We start from the raw sequence: 18,499 nt of genomic DNA on the forward strand, positions 1-18,499 counted from the left end.
GTTATCCTAAAAATTTTGGTGTGTGTACCCTGTTTTTGTTATATATTTTTTTGTAGTTGACTTGCTTTCCTTACCTTAAAAAAAGTACATTAGCAACTGTGTTAGGAACTTGTTAAAACTCTAAATTGTAAATTAATGGTGGACATTTTTTTTTTTTTTTTTTAACAAGTGTGACTCAGCGTGCAACCGCTCCAGATTCTTAATTCTTGCAGCTGCTTTCTCAGCACCACAATAACTGGAACACAACGTGCCGACTTTGCCTGGCCTGCCGGGAAAAAGTCGGGCTGGCCGCCACCATGGGCGGCTTCCCGCAGGCGGCGGTCGCATCGCCGCCGCTATCGCCCCGCGTTCAAACGGGACCTCGGCTAAGGTGCAGACAAAATACAAGCATGTGGACGGACGTGTGCGGCGGTAAAAGACTCAACAGACGGCCTTAGTGTCACTCGCGCGCATATACGTACACACGCGCGCACACACACCTCATTAAAACCAGATGTGCTTGGCACCCGGGCTCAGCGCTGAGGTTAGGAAACATATGGGCACAATATAACAATACGGCTTTGTGTGCGCGTGTAAGAAAAGCCCGATGGCAAGCGCTCGGCTGCAATCAGTTTCCCACACTCCGCAAACTGTGTCATATCTATTTTGGCAATTTTAGGCGTGGTATGCTAAGCGCTAACACACACACACAAAAACAAACAAAAATACTACTCCGATATGTCACACAGGTAAGCGCGCACATCTGGTGCACTTTATTGGCCTGTAAAAGTTTTGGGCCGGTGTCATAAAAGATGATGAATACATGAAAAGCAGATAAAAAACAAAACAAAGGAAGACACACCTGGCAGACAAAATGGCCTCCCACCGCCAAAAGGTACCACAATATGGAGCCCAGATGGCCATCAAAGTCATTATTACTTTTTCAAAAAAACTTGTTTTTGTGGCTTGCATGTCGGGAAATGCCCAGAAGAAGCAGCGAGGAGCACCGGCGGGTGGTTCTATACGGGGTCGTGTGTTTGTGTAAAAATCAGGGCCCGAATTCTATTAAAATAACTCGTTTTTCACACATTGGGAAGAATTTGTGCTTTTGCGTAGCGTTATCTCACCTGTGTGTGTGTGTTTCCACAGCATTTGTGTGTGGATATTCGTTATTTGAAGGAAAAACACTCCACAAGTCGATGCTAACTTCCTGTTAGCATCTGAATGGGATCCCTCCCTTCACTTTTAGCATTAGCGCTAGGCTAGCAATGTTTTAAAAACAAATCCTGTTTTTTAAATATACATGGGATGTCATTCTTATCGTCGTGTGTTAGCTTTACAGTTAACTCCAACTGAGGTGTCATTGAACGGTTTCAGAATATTTAGAATAACAAACACTACACACTTGCTAGTTGCTAATGCTACGCAAGCAAAATGGTGCATTCAGGGTACTTCCTCGGTGTCGAAAATGTGGGTTTTCTTCAATGATAATGTTTTAAGGGGAAAATAATCGGCCCATTTGGCCCAATTGGCCGACGTTTGAAGGACGATCATCGGCCGATTATACCCGGCGGCCAATTAATCGGTCAAGCCCTAAACAATAATCGATTGATCATTTGGGACAAACTTCTGAACAATATTTGACTAAAGTAAAACATTCCCATCAAAATATGGGCATTTTGTATCAGCCATTGAAACTCATACGCTCTAAAAGCAGTGCTATTGGTTCGAGTGTGCGCGCGCTGACTCGGCACATTGTGCCTGCACGGCCCCCGGTTTACGTAGCAGCTCATTTACAACCCGAGCAAGCAGCGACGGGACTCTCTGCTTATCAACATGGCACCATCGCGGCGGGTGTAAAGGGCAGCGTCACACATTGGCGAGGAAGCACGAGCCGGGTTAGCGGCGGTAATCAATCATTCACAAGCCGGCGCACGTGGAGACGAGTAAAAAAAAAAAAAAAATGAAAGAAGGACAACGTGAATGCGACTGTGATCAATCTTTTGGCTGAGCAGTGGAAAAGTGGGATCCACTTTGCCCTGCAGGGAAAATCTAACACATTCAAGCTGCCTAATAGTCAAGTGAGGTTGGCTACAATTCACCAGCGACACTAATGAGGGAACGCTGCCTACAATCGTCTTGATGGAAAAACACGGCTCGTTCTGGACACGGTGACATTTTACGGTTGGCAGGTTTAGAAACAACAACCGCGAATTGGCCTGAACAAAAAGGTACCGATGAAGAAGTGATGACGGGACAAACAATGTCTGATTGTGTCATGATGACAACATTAGGTCCACTTGCACAATTGGTTTTGATTGAAACGGTCTGTCAAAATAAAAAGACCAGTGATCGACATTTTGAACAGAATTGAGGAATTGCAAAGGCAATTTCACTTTTACACCAAATGTACGAATGGATTTTCAGTAGGGCCCGACCGATATGCATTTTTTGAGGCCGATACCGATATTTGGCAGAAAAAAAATACTGATTACCGATTAATTATTTAAATATAACTTGAAAGGACAATGACAAAGCAAAAAAAGAAAGTGAAAAAAGCATAGAATAAACGAAAATAATAGCAACTGAAAAAAATGAGCAAATACTGACTGTTCCTGTTGGGTGTCGTGTGGTGCCGTGCATCCATTTTTTACACATTGGGAAGAATTTGTGTTATCTTATCTGTTTGTATAACATTTGTGTGTGAATATTCGTTATTTGAAGGAAAAACACAACCGACGTTGATGCTAACTTCCAGTTAGCATTTGAATGGGATCCTCTCTTCGCTTTTAGCATTAGCGCTAGGCTAGCTATGTAGCATGTTTTGTATTTATATATACAGTGGTGTGTTTAGTTTGACAGTTCACTCCAACTGTGGTGTCATTAAACAGCTTAAAGGGCGCTTAAAGACAACAGAATAACCAGAATAGCACACGCTACACATTTGCTAGTTGCTAACGCTACGCAAGCAAAATGATGAATTCAGGGTACTTTCACAGCGTCGGAAACTTTGGTTTTCTTCGATAACGGGGATTTGGCCGATGTTTGAAGGGCAATAATCGGCCCATTATTATCGGCGGCATCCATGTACAAACAGTTATTGCATTTTTGTTCAGAGTCTATTACACTATTGATCAGGTGATCAAATCAAATGTTATTTTAAGTTTAAGTGTTTATTAATCAAATATTGTTTTTATAAAAAGGTACTGTTTACTGGAAAAAACAACTAAACAATAACACACGAGAGGGACTGATGTTGCACTCACCAACCTTTAAAAAAAAAAAAAACGGATTCAGTCATTGTTTTCCAAAGTAAGAGCAGATGTTTGCAAATGTAACCTTATTTTGATTATACACAAACGCTCATCAGTCTGCTTTCATGAAGGAGCACCGAGACGAGAGAATAATTACTGCTGAGAGGTTAAAATCCAAAGATTTGGACAATTTGCAGTTAAACGCTGACTCGATTAATGACGAGACTTTTAGCCAGTTAGCTCTTCATCGATGTGTCCATCCTTGGAAACGAGGGAACGGGAACGAGCGTGATTCAGCCTGCAGACAATGAGCTTCTTAGAAAGTGCATCTGTCAATGGGGTCCAATCACCCGCGCGCCCGCGCCGTACGCGTGCATGCCTCACGTAAGCGCCGCTGTGGGCGAGCCGCGCACACGCGTACGGCAGGTTTGTGGGCGAGGTAAGTGGGTTCGTACGTGGGCGCGTGCTGCACGTGCACAAAGGACACAGGAATAGTGATCACGCCCACGCCCGCGCACGCGTTCCCGCTGACTCACGCCACATCGGCTTTTGTCGTGCGCCGATCGCGCCTCGCAGCCGTCTCCCTTTTCCCTTTCACGGCGGCCCGCCCTCGCGCCCGCCCGCCCGCCCGCCGCCGCCGCCTCCCTGAGACGCAGTCGCCTGGCAACGCAAGCTTTTAAGCGCTAAAAATAAGCGGCTGACTCACGACTAGATGGGATTCAATTACAAGATGGGGGGAAAAAAAAAAAGTTGCCAGAGGAGTTTGTGGAGTTTTGGGCGGCGAGCCAGCAGATCAGCTCACATCTGGACCGAGAGCTGACGCTGAGACGTTCGGCAAAAATGCTGCAAAACTTGTTTCGTATTCAAGATGGTTTGCGGCGGGATTTTGTTCTATCCACAAGGGTCAAGCATTATGGCAGCCAGTGACATGGAACAAAAACATTCATGTATTAAAATATTCTTTAACTCATTCAATCACGGCCATTTTCACTGAAGCAACCCCCTTCGCTCCCGCCTGTTTGACTGGATTTGGACTGATTTTGCAAGGTCCACAGAACATTGTGTTCTATTGCTACAAACACATGGAACCTGCCAAAAGAAAGATTAAAGTCTCTTCTTTCATCAGGAAAAAAATACATTTGTATATTTGTGTCAGTTTCCATTTTGCAGTAATTAGCATTAGAATATAGCTAAGTTTCAAGAGCTTTTTGCAACATGGCCCTGATCTCTTATACTCTGCTGCCACCTGCCGGCTGTTTTTGTAATAACTACCAATGCTTCAACCATCTCTTCAGTTCAGAGCCTACATCAAAGCCTTCTGTATGTTCTAGCATTAAAAAAACGTATAAATATGTCTTTGGGACACTAGTAATATTTAAAAATTTGCGAGCAAATGAGTTAATATTAAGTGTAAATTCATACACCCAAGTAGAGGTGCAAAGATTAAAACAACTAATCAATTATCAAATTAATTGATAATTACATTTCATAAACAAATTGTTTCGATTTTATTTTTTATTTTAAGTTGTACAAATGTTCAAAATTTCAGCTCCTCAAAAGTAAATTTTCTCCAATTTCAGCAGTCCTCCACCACGAACGTGTAATGTTGTTTGAATTGCGTTTACTTTGGAACATTTTTGCAGATTTTCATGATCCAGACCAATCCAGTAACTAAACCACAATTTCTGTTTGTGTGCTGGTGAAATTAAATGATGTCCTGATTTTTTTTTTTATCGGATTCATTGGAAAAATAATCAATAGATTATACTTGAACTAATCATTAGTTACAATCCTTTACTGTTATCTGAATATTCCTACTCAAGTTTCTCTGCCACTTTCAAGGAACTCCACTGTGTGACGCTATCATGTTTAAAGCCAAAGGGTAAGCAGAGCTGCATGGACTTTTGTTGGACGTACAGAAATGAGCATTTAGTTTTAGAAAAGCGGCACATACTTGATTGCTTGGTAAAGTTGGGCAAAGGTTGGTGCATATTTGTGTCTGGCAATATTTGACAAGTGCATGAAGTGCTGTATCCACAAGTGAAAATTATTTTTGCCATTATGGCTCTGGGGCAACAAAGTAAGTAAATCCATATACTTGACACGTTTTAGACACAATATGATGAGAGATATTTTTTAATACCACCGTTCCAAAACAGAGTCACTGATTGAGCTAGAAAAAAACAAAACAGAACCAAACATGCATCCAAAGCCGCCAGCAACAAGTTTCTGTAGCGTGCCACCCACTCCACTGCATTCACCCCTCCCTTCCTCCTATTCTTTGCAGAGTCTATATTTAGCCCTCTCAAAGGTCGTCTGTGACTCAGGGGCACGGCGGCGATGCGGAGAGGCCAGCGGGCTGCGCTAAACGGCGGCGGCTGGCTGCCGTCCAGGGCGGGAGGTTATCTGGGTGCCATCGGCCGGCCGGAACGCAAGAAGGCAGGAAGTCGATGGCCGCCGACGAGAAGAGGCGGGGCAAGGGGAATCTCCCTGACGTGGAAAGTGCTGGCATGCGCGGAAAGCCAACTTCCAAAGGGAATAAATAACGGATGCCCCGAAATAAATGTCTTTTTTCTGTAGACGTAACAGCTGGCACCTGGTTTGAGACCACCAGAAAACCGAATCAAGTCCTGTCAGAAAAGGCACAATAAACAATGGGAAACTTAGGAAAGCAGTTCTATAAAGTGGCTGCTCAATTCCAGGTACGAGTCCTTGAGACGTTTTCCCGCAGCCCGTTTCTTTCAATTTGGGCTGCGACAGCGACTTCATGTTGGGAAACCCTCAAGCGCAACCATTTTGTCCAGGCCGCAAGACTGGTCGAGGTTCCGGGTACGTCGCGGCCTCCGGAAAGTTGCTGGAGAGGGCGAAGACATTTGAAGCTTTTCCCGGCATTTCATTTTTTAATGATCGAAAAAGGCCAAAAGATCAAATCCCACAAACTCAGCTGGTGGTCCGGTCTCCGCCGGAGCCCGAAGTGCACCTGCGCCCACGCGCAGCACACGGTTCCGTCTCCACTCCTGAGCCCGTAATGACCCTTTCCAAGATGGATATTCGCTGGCCGCGAGCCAGAGAAGAGTCCGAAAAGCAGCGGGAGTGTCGGGAAGGCAACGGGCCGGAGAGATTAGCGGAGGAGACGGGCCGATGGACAAAAGGGAAAAGACAAGCCCGCCGAGATGAAAGCAGGGGAGGGTTCGACTGACTCGTGACCAGACGGAACTTACTGGAACAACATGAACCCGACTGCAAAACAATGACTTTTGCGGTTGTGCCGTCTTGTCGTCGCACGGTTCTGTGGACCTGCCTGACATTCTTCCCACGCTTCATCCAAACCCGACGTGTCAATAGGGGCCGCATTTTGGGTATGATCGTCGCAATGATAGCTTCAGAGCGTTTAGAGTTAAGGAGCGTAGATACTGAACAGTGATTCACTTTGTTTGGTTCTGGGAAAAACTCAATAAGCCCGCATTTGTTGAGGATGAGGAAAATGTCAAATTTTTGCTTTTTATTCATATCAAATATCAAGAATATGAAAATACCACTGAGTGAGCTGAAATTGCACAAAATCGTCCAAAACATGTTGAAGTTCAAAATGGCACCGTCCAAAATTATTGTTATTATCATATGTGGGGAATTTTTTTTATAGTACACGAGTAAAACTGTCAAAATTTTGGCCCATAGACTCCCATTACAAATCATATTTTTTCATGTACTGTACACCTGATGTGTTATTGTGCTCAAATTGCTTTTATTGTCAATAGAGGGCATCAAAAATAAATAAATAAAAATATTATGTATTTATGGATAGGTCTGATGCCATTGAACATTTGGAGTGGTTGCAAGTTAAAAAAAAAAATCAGAAATGACTTAAATATCACAATTCCAACAGTGAGCCAAATTTGGGCTCATTTTACTTATGTTTAGTAAAAAAAAAAAAAGGTTACGGGGGTTTTTATGTCTGACAGGAGAAGATCGGTTTGATGGACTGAAGCCTTTTAATGAACGCTGGACCCACAGACAGAACCAAGAAGAACTGAAATGCACAACAAAGACCGTTGACATGACGAGAGCCAAGTCAATTCTCAGGTGAGCTACGGGTGGCTCCTGTGGAAAACCACAGGAGACTCAAATCCAGTCTTTAAAAGCAGGCGATTATCATAGTTGACCTTATGACAAAATCATTGATTCATAAATCCTTGTCTGACGATAGAAAGCGCTAAGACCAGCAGATTCCGTCGGTACGAGACCGCGCCGGGAATCGTGTCCGAGCAGGTCGTTTGTGGACCCGCCCCCCCCAGAAAATGACACGCCTGTAGAAACATTCCACCTGAGATGGGCCGGCTCACGATCATCAGGATGCGAGAAGAAGTGAATGATGGCGAGCGAGAGACGCAAGAAGAGGCAGACAAACAAAAGAGGGGCGGGAGATGAGTCAGCGTCTCTGGGACGAGGCGGCGCGCCCGTCGCACTCCAATCAACGTTTGAAAAGCGAGCCCTGCTCACGGGTCGTCCTGGTTGTCTTCAAAAGCATACTTTGAATACTTTTATCAATGAATGAGACGTTTTCAATTGGAGAAAATGTGTTTAGATGAGCATGAAAACACAAATTTTCAATTCATATGTTATTGTGGAAAAGAGAGGCTTTTGTTTTGGGTTCGATTACTTCTTTACGGTGATAAAAACAAGCCAAACGAGCACTAGTTCTTTCTAATGTCATTTTTTTTTATTCGCATATAAACACTGCAAACAAACACGGATCCTCCTTAGATGCAATTCGTTCGGTATCGCGATTCGATTAATCCCGATACGAATCTATAAGTCAATTATTGCAATTTTTTTTTTAAACTCAAATTTAGAAAATACTAAATCAGTAAACTTGTACATGTACACTTTTAAGATTTGAATGGAAATTTACTTCAGGCTTATAATTGTGATAATGATTCTGTATTTCACAAACAGGTTGCAATCGGTTTCGTGTTTGGATGGTGGTTCCATTAATATAACATTCTTCCATGATTAACTCATTCACTGCCATCGACGGCTACAGACGTCAAAAATTCATTTGAACTATTTCTATTAGTTTTTCCACTTTTGTTAACAAGAGTATGAAAATCTAGAATTTTTTTTATTGTACATTAAGAACAGATATAAATATATATATTTATATACTTTTTAATAACTTTTTATCTTTTTTTAATCTTTTTTTTTTTAATTTTTATATTTGTTCTAAATGTACAATCATTTTTTTCTAGGTTTTCATACTCTTGGTAAAAAAAAAAGTGAGGAAAAAAACATTAAACTAATAGAAATAGTTCAAATGAATTTTTGACGTCTATAGCCGTCAATGGCAGTGAATGAGTTAAAGTGTCAACCCTAACCCTAATTAAGACATTTTGTTGAATATTTACATTTAAAAAAAAAATTATTCGGCTGCATATTGAATGAATATGAGAATTGTGCGCTGTAATATCGCGATATATTGCAGAACGGATTTTTTTTTTTTTTACACCCCGAGTAGGCAGAACTGAAAAGGCCGCAAAATGAGACGGCTCCGCCTTCAAATACGATACGAATGTTCAGTATCTTGATTTTCTAGTGACAAACCTCGTGGATTGCGTGCACGGGAGATGTTGTCGCCCATTCACGCAAACCTGGGACCAAAAAAAAAAAAAAGCGCAGCCTTCTGGAATCCAAAAGAAGCCGAGCGAGGCCGCAGCTGCACTCGTTTGTAGCGCGGCGCTGCTGGGAGAAATTTAGAACTGGCTCCCGTGTTGTGGTTTTGGTCACCAGACGACTTTCATTTTCCTCCAACACACACGCACACGCCAACACACACACACACACATCCCAGAATAGGCCCTCGGAGCTGGACATCCAGGAGGCTCTCGTACCACTGGCTCATTCCTCAACCGGCCGCCGATCAAACCTTTCAAGCGGCCATCCTGGGCTATCGAGACACTTCGGCCCGCGCGGTGAAAACGGACAAAAGCCGTCCTACGAACAATTTTGTTTGACGCGAGATGAGCTGCTGGATGCTCGTCAGGAATAAAAATGTGGCGCTTGTGATCAGCTCCACATGTCCGACGCGGGTTCTGCTGAGGAGACTTTTCTTCGGTGCGCGTCAGCACATCCAAAAGCGTTTCATATTCGACGTGTGGCAGCAAAAGAAGGCTGCGAGATGTGAACGCCGTTTGTCACTTTTGACAAATGTGTGGAAAAAGACTTCAGACCCTCAGAATCACTCAAATACTCACAAACGTCAGTTTGGGTTTTAGTTCGCCAAAACATCAACAGCATCACTAAGTTGTTGAGTTGTTTTTTTTTGTTGTTATGACTAAATGTTATCAGGGTTGATACGACAATCAGTGAAATGCTAACAAGCATCTGCAAGGGAATCAAACAGAAGCGGGCGACTCGAATTGCCGCGCACGAGTTTCCGTTCCGATTCAAAATGTGCATCGCTGGTAAATCAGTCGATCACAAATACACACAAGATGTCAAACGTTTTTTTGGGTTCAAAGGGAAAGTAAGCTCTCTCAATTATTGCCCGTTTCCTCACTTTGTGGCAATCAACTTCTTCCCCCGACAATCGCGCCATGTTTTTATGGTTCAGTTCTTTTATTTTTTAAATACAGTCAAGTACAACAAACAACCTAATGAAGGGTCGCCGTTTTCCCCGTTGCAGCGTGCCGGTAAATGTGCGGCGCTCAATCGCCTTTTGTGTGGCCGAATTTGCAACTCGGCTAAAACTTGAACTTCAACTTCATGACTTGACGCGTCTTGCATCTGAAAACGCGCACGATCAGAACAGCGTGCCAACAGGTCTTCACATCAGTGCGAATAATTGACAGGACAAACTAATAGACAATGCAGAGATCCAATGATGCGAGTGTGAATGTGTTGTGTACAGCTAACTATAAGTAGCCTATAGTTAAGCACTAACTTAGTAACTAACCAAGTAACATGACCTGCTTAACCCAAATAATGAGTTGCTTGATTTTTGCCACTGTGACTTGTGCTGCCACTAGCGAATATTTTTATAATTGATTAAACTATCGATTTTTCAATCGATTAATCGGATTCATTTTAATTTTGTATTAAAGTGTATTACAAAAGCATTTCCCCCCCTGATTACTGTTTATTAGTGATTGGTGTGTATTTCATACTTCGTATCGTGATTAAAAAAACTGGGGATTGATGTTGTACTACGTGATCGGTTTGGTCATCGTTTTCCAAAGTAAAAATGGATGCTCGCAAATGTCTTGTTTTGATTAAACACAGAAGACAATCCGTCTTCTTTCATGAAGGAGTGCAGAAATCGGCAAACGATTACTGTTGATATGCTGAAATCAGACTCCAAACGATTACTCGATTATTGATTATCGATAATCGTCGATTAAATTTAGCTCTTGTGACCTGGCCCAACTTCTAGGATCAGCTTTAGCAAACTTAAGTCCACATGGCACTGACGTTTGCTTTTCCTCGCAGGGTGGCGCTGTGCGATGGAAGCACTGCGGGGGTGCAGCGGCTCGCACCGACTGCAAGTCAGCCCGCGCGTTCGATTCCCCACACGAGCAAAAAAACGAAACTAAACGGGACTTTCTCCCCAAGGAGACGTCTGGCGGCGTTACTCAGCCTTTCCTCACCCACCACCACCGCCGCCGCCGCCGCCTTAATTCCCCCGCCGACGGCATTAAAGCTGGATCTTCTCGCCTCTAGACTGAGCGGCTCGTGCTTGGGGTAAAAAACATGAAAGGCGGAGGCGCGGCGGCGTCACCGCAGGGACATGGCGGCACTCGCCAACCAGGGCGGGAATATTAAAAGAGCGTGTGCGCACTAATGCGAGACAGACTACTGCGCTTGTGTGTGTGTGGAAGGAGGGGAGGGGGAGGGGGGGGGGGGTTGTGACTGACTTTCACTGGGACTTGTGAGTGGTTACCTCCACCAAGGAAGTTGGCAGGACTTTTTCCTTGTTTCCGTAAAACTTGATGGCGGGGTGGCGCGCTTGGGCCAAGAAAGAAGTCGTGACATTTCCGTGGCCTTTGGTTACCATGACGACGGCAGAACTTTTGTCACTGATGAGGTGCGAGCACAAAAGGTGAACAAGCGGCCTTTCGGGCCCAGCCGATCAAACGCCGCACGCGCTTATTTGTCACCAATGGCGTTTACGAGCCGCCTTTGAAGCGCGCGACGACACCTCGGATCGATTCCCCCAAAAGACTTTGCGCCATTTGCGTGTCGAGCGTGTGAAAAGGAAAGAGTGACATCGAAAAAGCGCACCTGCAGCTCGTCAGGACAGAAAAAAAAAAAAGAATGGCAGGGACGGAAAAGTCGTCAAATTTCTCAAGGTTTTAGACAAAACAGGAGAAAACCTTCCCATTGCGCTTTAGACAAAACATGACATCATCATTGGGAAGGTCGAGACCGATGCAAGGTAGGCTGGACTGCCAAACTTTGGAGCATTTATGGCAGTTTCGACATCCTACAGTTTTTCAGGGTCCCGGGTGTCCCCCACCACACTAATCAAAACAAACACTACAGAAAACGGGCAGATCATATTTCAACTTGCTCGTATATTTGGCTCGAGCTAAAGAGTCTCGCCGCCGCCGAGGACGGCCGGCCGCCATTTTGAGATTGCTTATCAGGCAGGAATTCTGGTGAGAATCCTTTTCCTCGTCGCAAGGAAATTCCAAGTGGTCGTCTTGACACGTCCTTGCCGCACAAACGCGCCGTCATCAGAGAACAACAATGTCAGGTGATACCGGCTCAGTCTTAGAAAGTCAAACAAAAAGTGAAGACATTTGGCAGGATGAACACACTAGAAATTTAAAAGAATCGCGATTCTCATTTAGTTTGATTCAGAATCGATTTTAAAGGTCCCAAAATCAATTTTATTTAAATTATTTTATACTGTCTTCCCTTTGTTTGTGTGTGCCTTTATTGGGAGCGCTGTTCATGTTGTACCCGATTTGACCACTTAGGGGCAGTGTGGTTACACGCGGTCTAATACACTGTTAAATTGTAGCCACATTAGCGAATAGAAGGAAAAAGTCACGATCAAGTTATTCCGATAAAAGTTTTTTTTTGCAGCGTGGAGCCGTTCTTTTGAGTGATAAAAGTGCCGCGAGTAGCGCGCTAATTAGCATTAGCGAGTCAGACTGGAGCAGATCGTGACGATTCCTTGCACGTCGAGAGATTGAAGCAAAAATCATTGTCAAGCAAATCATTTTGAATAAAAAAAAATCGTTCTTAATGGAATCGAATTGTGAGACATTCAAAGAGTAGACTCAATTTGGCAATCTATGAGTTTTGGCCAACAATACTTTCTGGCATATATTCTAAGAGCTGACCGAGTTTTTGTGAACGTCGTCGTGGACATGACGAGCATTTAAGGCGGAGTTTGTTTTGAACAATCGGTATCGAAAGGAAAGACCCAACTTATTGCACTCGATAACGGATTTGAATCGATTAAGGAAATTAGAATGGATACCGATCTCTACTATAATGACAGCCTTTTTTTTTTTTTAAAGACAGCCGGTTACAGTTTTATCAAAACTTTACCAATGTCATAAATTAGTCCAATTTGAAAACAAAGCTGCTATTTTAGGTCCATGTTAACTCTTCGCCTGCTTTCCACACACACACACAACAGCAGGGCGACCATTTGCAATCCGGACTCTCCCCCGATGGGAAGATGGAAACACGTTGATGGTGGTCGACCGGGCCGAGGCGGTTTTTGACCGCAAACGGCCGCCGGCCGCTACTGGCCGATGCGGACGCGGAGCATCAAATGAAAGCAAACAGTTGCCACGAGCCGCTCAAGTGTGCGCGAGTCCACCGCACCGAGACCACCGCACCGAGACCACACATTCATCAGCATTCAAAAGACAACAACGTTGGCCGTCTCCTTGCAAGGCAGATCCAGAAAATATTAGCTTTCGGATCGCAGGCGGGCAGCAAGCGCGCGCGCGCTCGGGACGAGTCTGGGACGAGTCTGGCACGAGTCTGGGACGGATCAACCCAAATTCAGCCGCCGCAAAACCAAAACTGGGCTTTTTATTTGATTTATTTTTTTCCCTCCGTGGAGTTTGTCAGCTCGGCGGCTCAGGCGGTGGTCGCTTGTGAGAATCCGCCTCACTTTTTCCCCGCTCCAGACTTTCCACTCGCACGCCGCCGCCAACAGATGCCACACTTGGACGTCTGAATGCTGCCATTTAGGGCAAGAAAAGAAAAAAAACACACGCACACACATTGTGGATCTGTCTAATTACGACAACATGAGCCGACTGGCCACGCTCCGCTGCAACGGTGCGAGCTGCTACTAGGTTGCGGGGCGCGCCGGCACGGGCGGGCGGGATGGCACCTGGGCCGCCGGTGCCAATTGGGGCGCGTGGTGTTTCGGAGATGGCAGACATAACAAGGAACGCCTCTTTCACTTCGGATGACTCCAGTCAAAACACGAGCAGCCTCCAAAACGCCAGGAAGGCTCGAGTGATCCCATGAAGGACATTCCCACAATTGAAAAGCACGTCGTCAAGTGTGCTTTTTGAACACTACACACGAGCATATATTATTTATCCTCTGCGAAGAACAACTAATATTAACTCATTCACTGCCATCGACGGCTATAAACGTCAAAAATCCATTTGAACTATTTCTATTAGTTTAACATTTTTCCCACTTTTGTTAACAAGAGTATGAATACCTAGAATTATTTTTTTTTATTAGAACAGATACAAAAAATGTAATAATCGTGAGTTAACTAGTGCAGTCATGCGATTAGTTACGATTAAAAATTGTAATCGCCTGATGCCCCTATTTTTTTATTATCTTTTCTTAATTTTAATTTTTAAGATTATTTTTAAAAAAAAATTAAAAAGAAAAGAAAAGATTATTAAAAATTAGGGGCACAGGCGATTACAATTTTTAATCGTCATTGCATGACTTAACACACGATTAATCACAAATTTTTATATCTGTTCTAAATGTACAAAAACAATTCTAGGCTTTCATATACTTGTTAACAAAAATGCAAAAAAAAATTAAACAAATTAATTTTTGACGTCTATTGCCGTCAATGGCAGTGAATGAGTTAAATGTATTGACAACATTAAAAGCTGTAGACTAGGGGTGTCAGGGCATTCAAATTTTTAACCGTGATTAATCGGGTGACTTCAACAAGTTAACTCACGATTAATCGTAAATGTTATATCTGTTCTAAATGTACAAGTTTTCATACTCTTGTTAACATAAAAGTGGAAAAATGTTAAACTAAAATAAATACGACCGCATCTTTGAGTCATTGATTCAGTAATTTCATAATAATTCATAAAATTAAGTTAAAATAAAAAAGATGTACTGTAAAAAAGTGTGATATTGATTTGTGTTGGTCATTTTTCTGCCACTAGATGGCATAATTGCATTTGTAAGACGGTGACAGCATATTAAGAGCTCCCTAATCTTTCACATGAAGTAATTTATGAAAGTCTGCACGTTTTTTTAAAAAATTGTAAAATACAAGTTGACCCCAGTCTCCACAAATATATGCGTTATGATTACATTTATTACTGCTAATTATCGACGTGTCAGCTGCGTTGCGATTGGAATTCACCCCTTACAGGCTTTCTCCGCAAGGGGCGGGCGGTCATTAAAAAAAAAATGAGTGGCATTAAAGCAACTTTAAACGAAAACGCACTCATTTTGACACCCCTACTGCAGACACACAAACACGTCAATCAGCACCCCCCCGCCCCACTCCCAGAGTTTGTTTGGCCCGCATGTCCCAGCTTGTGCGCGACCTCCTTTCTAGTCTCCCGACTCGGGTCACCGCAGCGACTGTACACACACACAAACGCGCGCACACTCACACTTCCAGGAAAAGATGCCTGCCGCCGCAGTGATGACCCGAGCGGCGGCTTCACAACACACCAGGGAGACGCTGACGTCACTCGGGGGCACTTTTTGTTTTTTTTTCTGGTCCCAATCAGGAATGCGATGGTTGCTTCCTGTCGTTACTGAATTTACTCCATCTGTCGGACGTCGGATTGATCGATCAATGTCTTGACGGCAGCGTCATTTATTTGACATTTATTACACTGGGGAGGTTGTTTTCTAACCACTATTTGATTGGTAATTATAAAGTAGATGGTTATAGTCATAGGTTTGAGAAGTGATTTTGTTTTTTAATGGACAAAATGTCTTGCATAATCCGCGTCGGCAAACTTTGCCAACGCTGTTTAAATCGGCATTTTCTTCATTCAAACCGAAACGACGCACGGCTGCTCAGGAAGCAAAATCAGGCGTAAACGGGAAGTGGGCACCGACAGCATGTGATGCAACAACTTCTTTGCAAAGTCACGGGCGGGGGGGTCAAAGTCAACCACATCATCCGTCATCCGGCGTGAATCGTTCAATTTGTGAATCGTGACGCGCCAAGACACGGCCGATTGCTGCACTTTTGGACACCATTTTCAAAACCTTGAACAGCAGATTGGTCGATTCATTTTCCACCGTAAGGACAATTAAGGCCTGGATTTTGGAAAAGGTGAAAATGAATCGGGTTCAAAGATGAGACAAGCCATCCATTTTCTCACCCCCCCACTATTTTCAACAGCATATAATCGCCATTTTCGTCGTTCCCTTAGAAATGGCGGAGACAGGAAGTGGTCACCAGCAGCATGTGATAAAAAAATTTTTTTTTAATCAAATCACAACCGGCGAGTCAACGACATCATCCTTCACCACCATCTTGGCAAACTGTAGCTGATTCGTTTGGTTTCCATTGTGCACAAAATGGCCTCCAGTACTCAATTTCAACAAGTTCTTCCCGCTTATAACAAATGGTCGTCCAATAGCGGAGTTTTTCAGCAACACACTAAATTCTGTAGACTAAATTTGACTCTATTTAGAGTGGGACCAAATAGACTCCGTTTTAGAGTAAAATTTACAATTGGAAGAGAGTAAAAGAAAGAATTGATTTTTTTTAAAATAAAATAAAAGTCACTCAAGGGTTGAGGAACAAACTCACGACCTTCAGCTTAGGACACTGCCACACGACCACCTGATATATGGCCCCTCCTACGGTTTGCTTATCTACAAGAGGAGACCAAAACCATCAGAGTCCTGCAGGTTTGAGAGGTTTTTCCGACTCGAACCGCAGCTGATTCCAATTAACAGGATAGTTATCAGGCTCATGCAGAGCTTGCTGATGAGCTGGTCATGAATCAGCTGTGTTGAAGAAGTGAACTATCCAAGACCTACAGGACTCCGGCCCTCGAGGACCGCATCTCGCCATCCTTGGGATAGACCGTCGTCAGCATCGGCCATTTTGAAGAATCATATGACCGATAATAGAAACATAATAAAAACAAAAAGTGTTAACTTCGGGGAACTAATTTAAATGTACTTCTTTCTTTTTTTATTTTCAGAGATGCTGCTGACCGTGAGAACTCTGTGCACTTTCTGTTTTTGTTTGAAATCAAAACTAAGATAAGTAAAAAAAAAAATTATACTTCAGATATTTTTTAAATACTTTATTTACTGTAGAAAACAATTGTTTACGTTTTTATTTAACTTTTGAAAACATGCTACTGCCCCAAGCAGATTTCCATAACTTTTTGTTCGATTTTTAAAACAAAGATGTGTATCGATTAAGATTTTTTTTTTTTTACTTCCAATATTTTACAAACCCTGAAAGTTGTTCAATAAACATGCTTTAAAATTATTATTATTTTTTTTTTAATCTGAGCTGGAGTTTTTTTCTTCTTCACAATTTTCATGGCAATATTTTCCCTTTTAGTGAAAATGAGTATCGGCTCCAAATATCGGTTATCGGCATCCTTGACAATAACTAATAATAATCTGTATTGGCCACGAAAAAACCTTAACGGTCTATCGCTACTAATTTACTCTACGTAATTTACTGTGAAATCACAAAAAAATAAAATAATAGGCAAATTTCTGAATATGTTGGAGATTAAGTGCATTTTTTTAAGACCTTTTAAGTTAGAATTTAAGGATTAAGTGTTACTTGCAAGGATAATTAAAGCTTCCATTTTGGAAAAGGGTGAAAATTAGACAGAACATAAAAACATTTTTTTTAAAAACGGCCTGGCATAAACAACCCATAAGTGTCCTCATTCCCTCCAATTTGATCAAGACTATACAATTAATCAACATGATTTCAAAGGGAATGACGCATGATTCCGAAGGAACAAATTCTGCCGGCGACAGGAAGTGGGCACCGACATCATGCGACGCAACGACTTCCACACAAAACCACAGCCGAGGAGTCAAAGTCAACTGCGCCGTCTTTCGGCAACACCTTCAGCAAGAACCGGCTGGGGGTCCCGTCTTCAACAAAATGGCCGCCGGCGCTCCACTTCCATCTCGTTCTTCCTGCCTTCCACAAATGGCGGCCCAAAAGGGCAAATTGGTGGCCTGAAAGTCAAACGCCGGGCCGCGTTGCGAGCACGCCAACGTCACGCGGCGCCAAACTGACCCGACGTGTGGCCGCGCAACACAAACACACACGCGCACACACGACAACGCACAAACACATAAATACGCTGGCGGTCATTAACGGCGGGCCCCCGTCCTCGCCAGACGCAACGCCGGCTAATTGCTCATGTATGGCCCCCTTTGACTGGGCTCGCAGTTAGCGCGCGCACGCACACACGCTAAGCACAACAAAGCGCGCCGGCCGTGACGCGGGCCGTGTTGATATAAGGAGCAAACACAAGTGGAAAATTGGACTTGCCAGCGGCCAGACTGCCGACTTCCTGATAGGAAGAGTTTGACCCGTTTATATTTACACGTATGTGCATGAAGTCACACAGGAAACGCACGCACACAAAAGGCCTGTGTGTGCGTGCGTGTCGCAGGCCACAACAACACAACCGGGAGATTGCGACTGAAACCTTTTGCATTGTTATGTAGCGCTTCGTTTTCTTTACACTTGTTTAAAAAAACAACATATGAAACATAAACAAACAACAAAAATGAAGTCATGTACTCACAAACCTGCAATAGACCAAAAATAAACACACTTTTTGCCATGCTGTAAAGACGTGACCACCATTTTAATAGCACCAGTAGTCATTAACTCGCAGCTATTTTCACTGAAGCAACCACCTTCGCTCCCGGCTGTTTTACTGGATTTGGACCGATTTTGCAAGGCCCACAGAATATTGTGTTCTATTGCTATCAAACCAAAGAAAGAAAGATTAGAGTCTCTTCTTTCATCAGAAAAAAAAGATATTTCTATCCAT

The 18,499-nt window shown here is 43.4% G+C and overlaps 1 protein-coding gene across 3 annotated transcripts in view; it reads right to left on the reverse strand.

The window, feature by feature from the left end:
* erf (Ets2 repressor factor) overlaps positions 1-18,499 on the reverse strand; it is a 32,783-nt gene that overhangs the window by 11,623 nt on the left and 2,661 nt on the right. The gene's annotated exons all lie outside the window — the stretch shown is intronic.

This window comes from Vanacampus margaritifer, chromosome 17 (genome assembly GCF_051991255.1).
Source record: "Vanacampus margaritifer isolate UIUO_Vmar chromosome 17, RoL_Vmar_1.0, whole genome shotgun sequence".
Lineage (NCBI taxonomy): Eukaryota > Metazoa > Chordata > Actinopteri > Syngnathiformes > Syngnathidae > Vanacampus > Vanacampus margaritifer.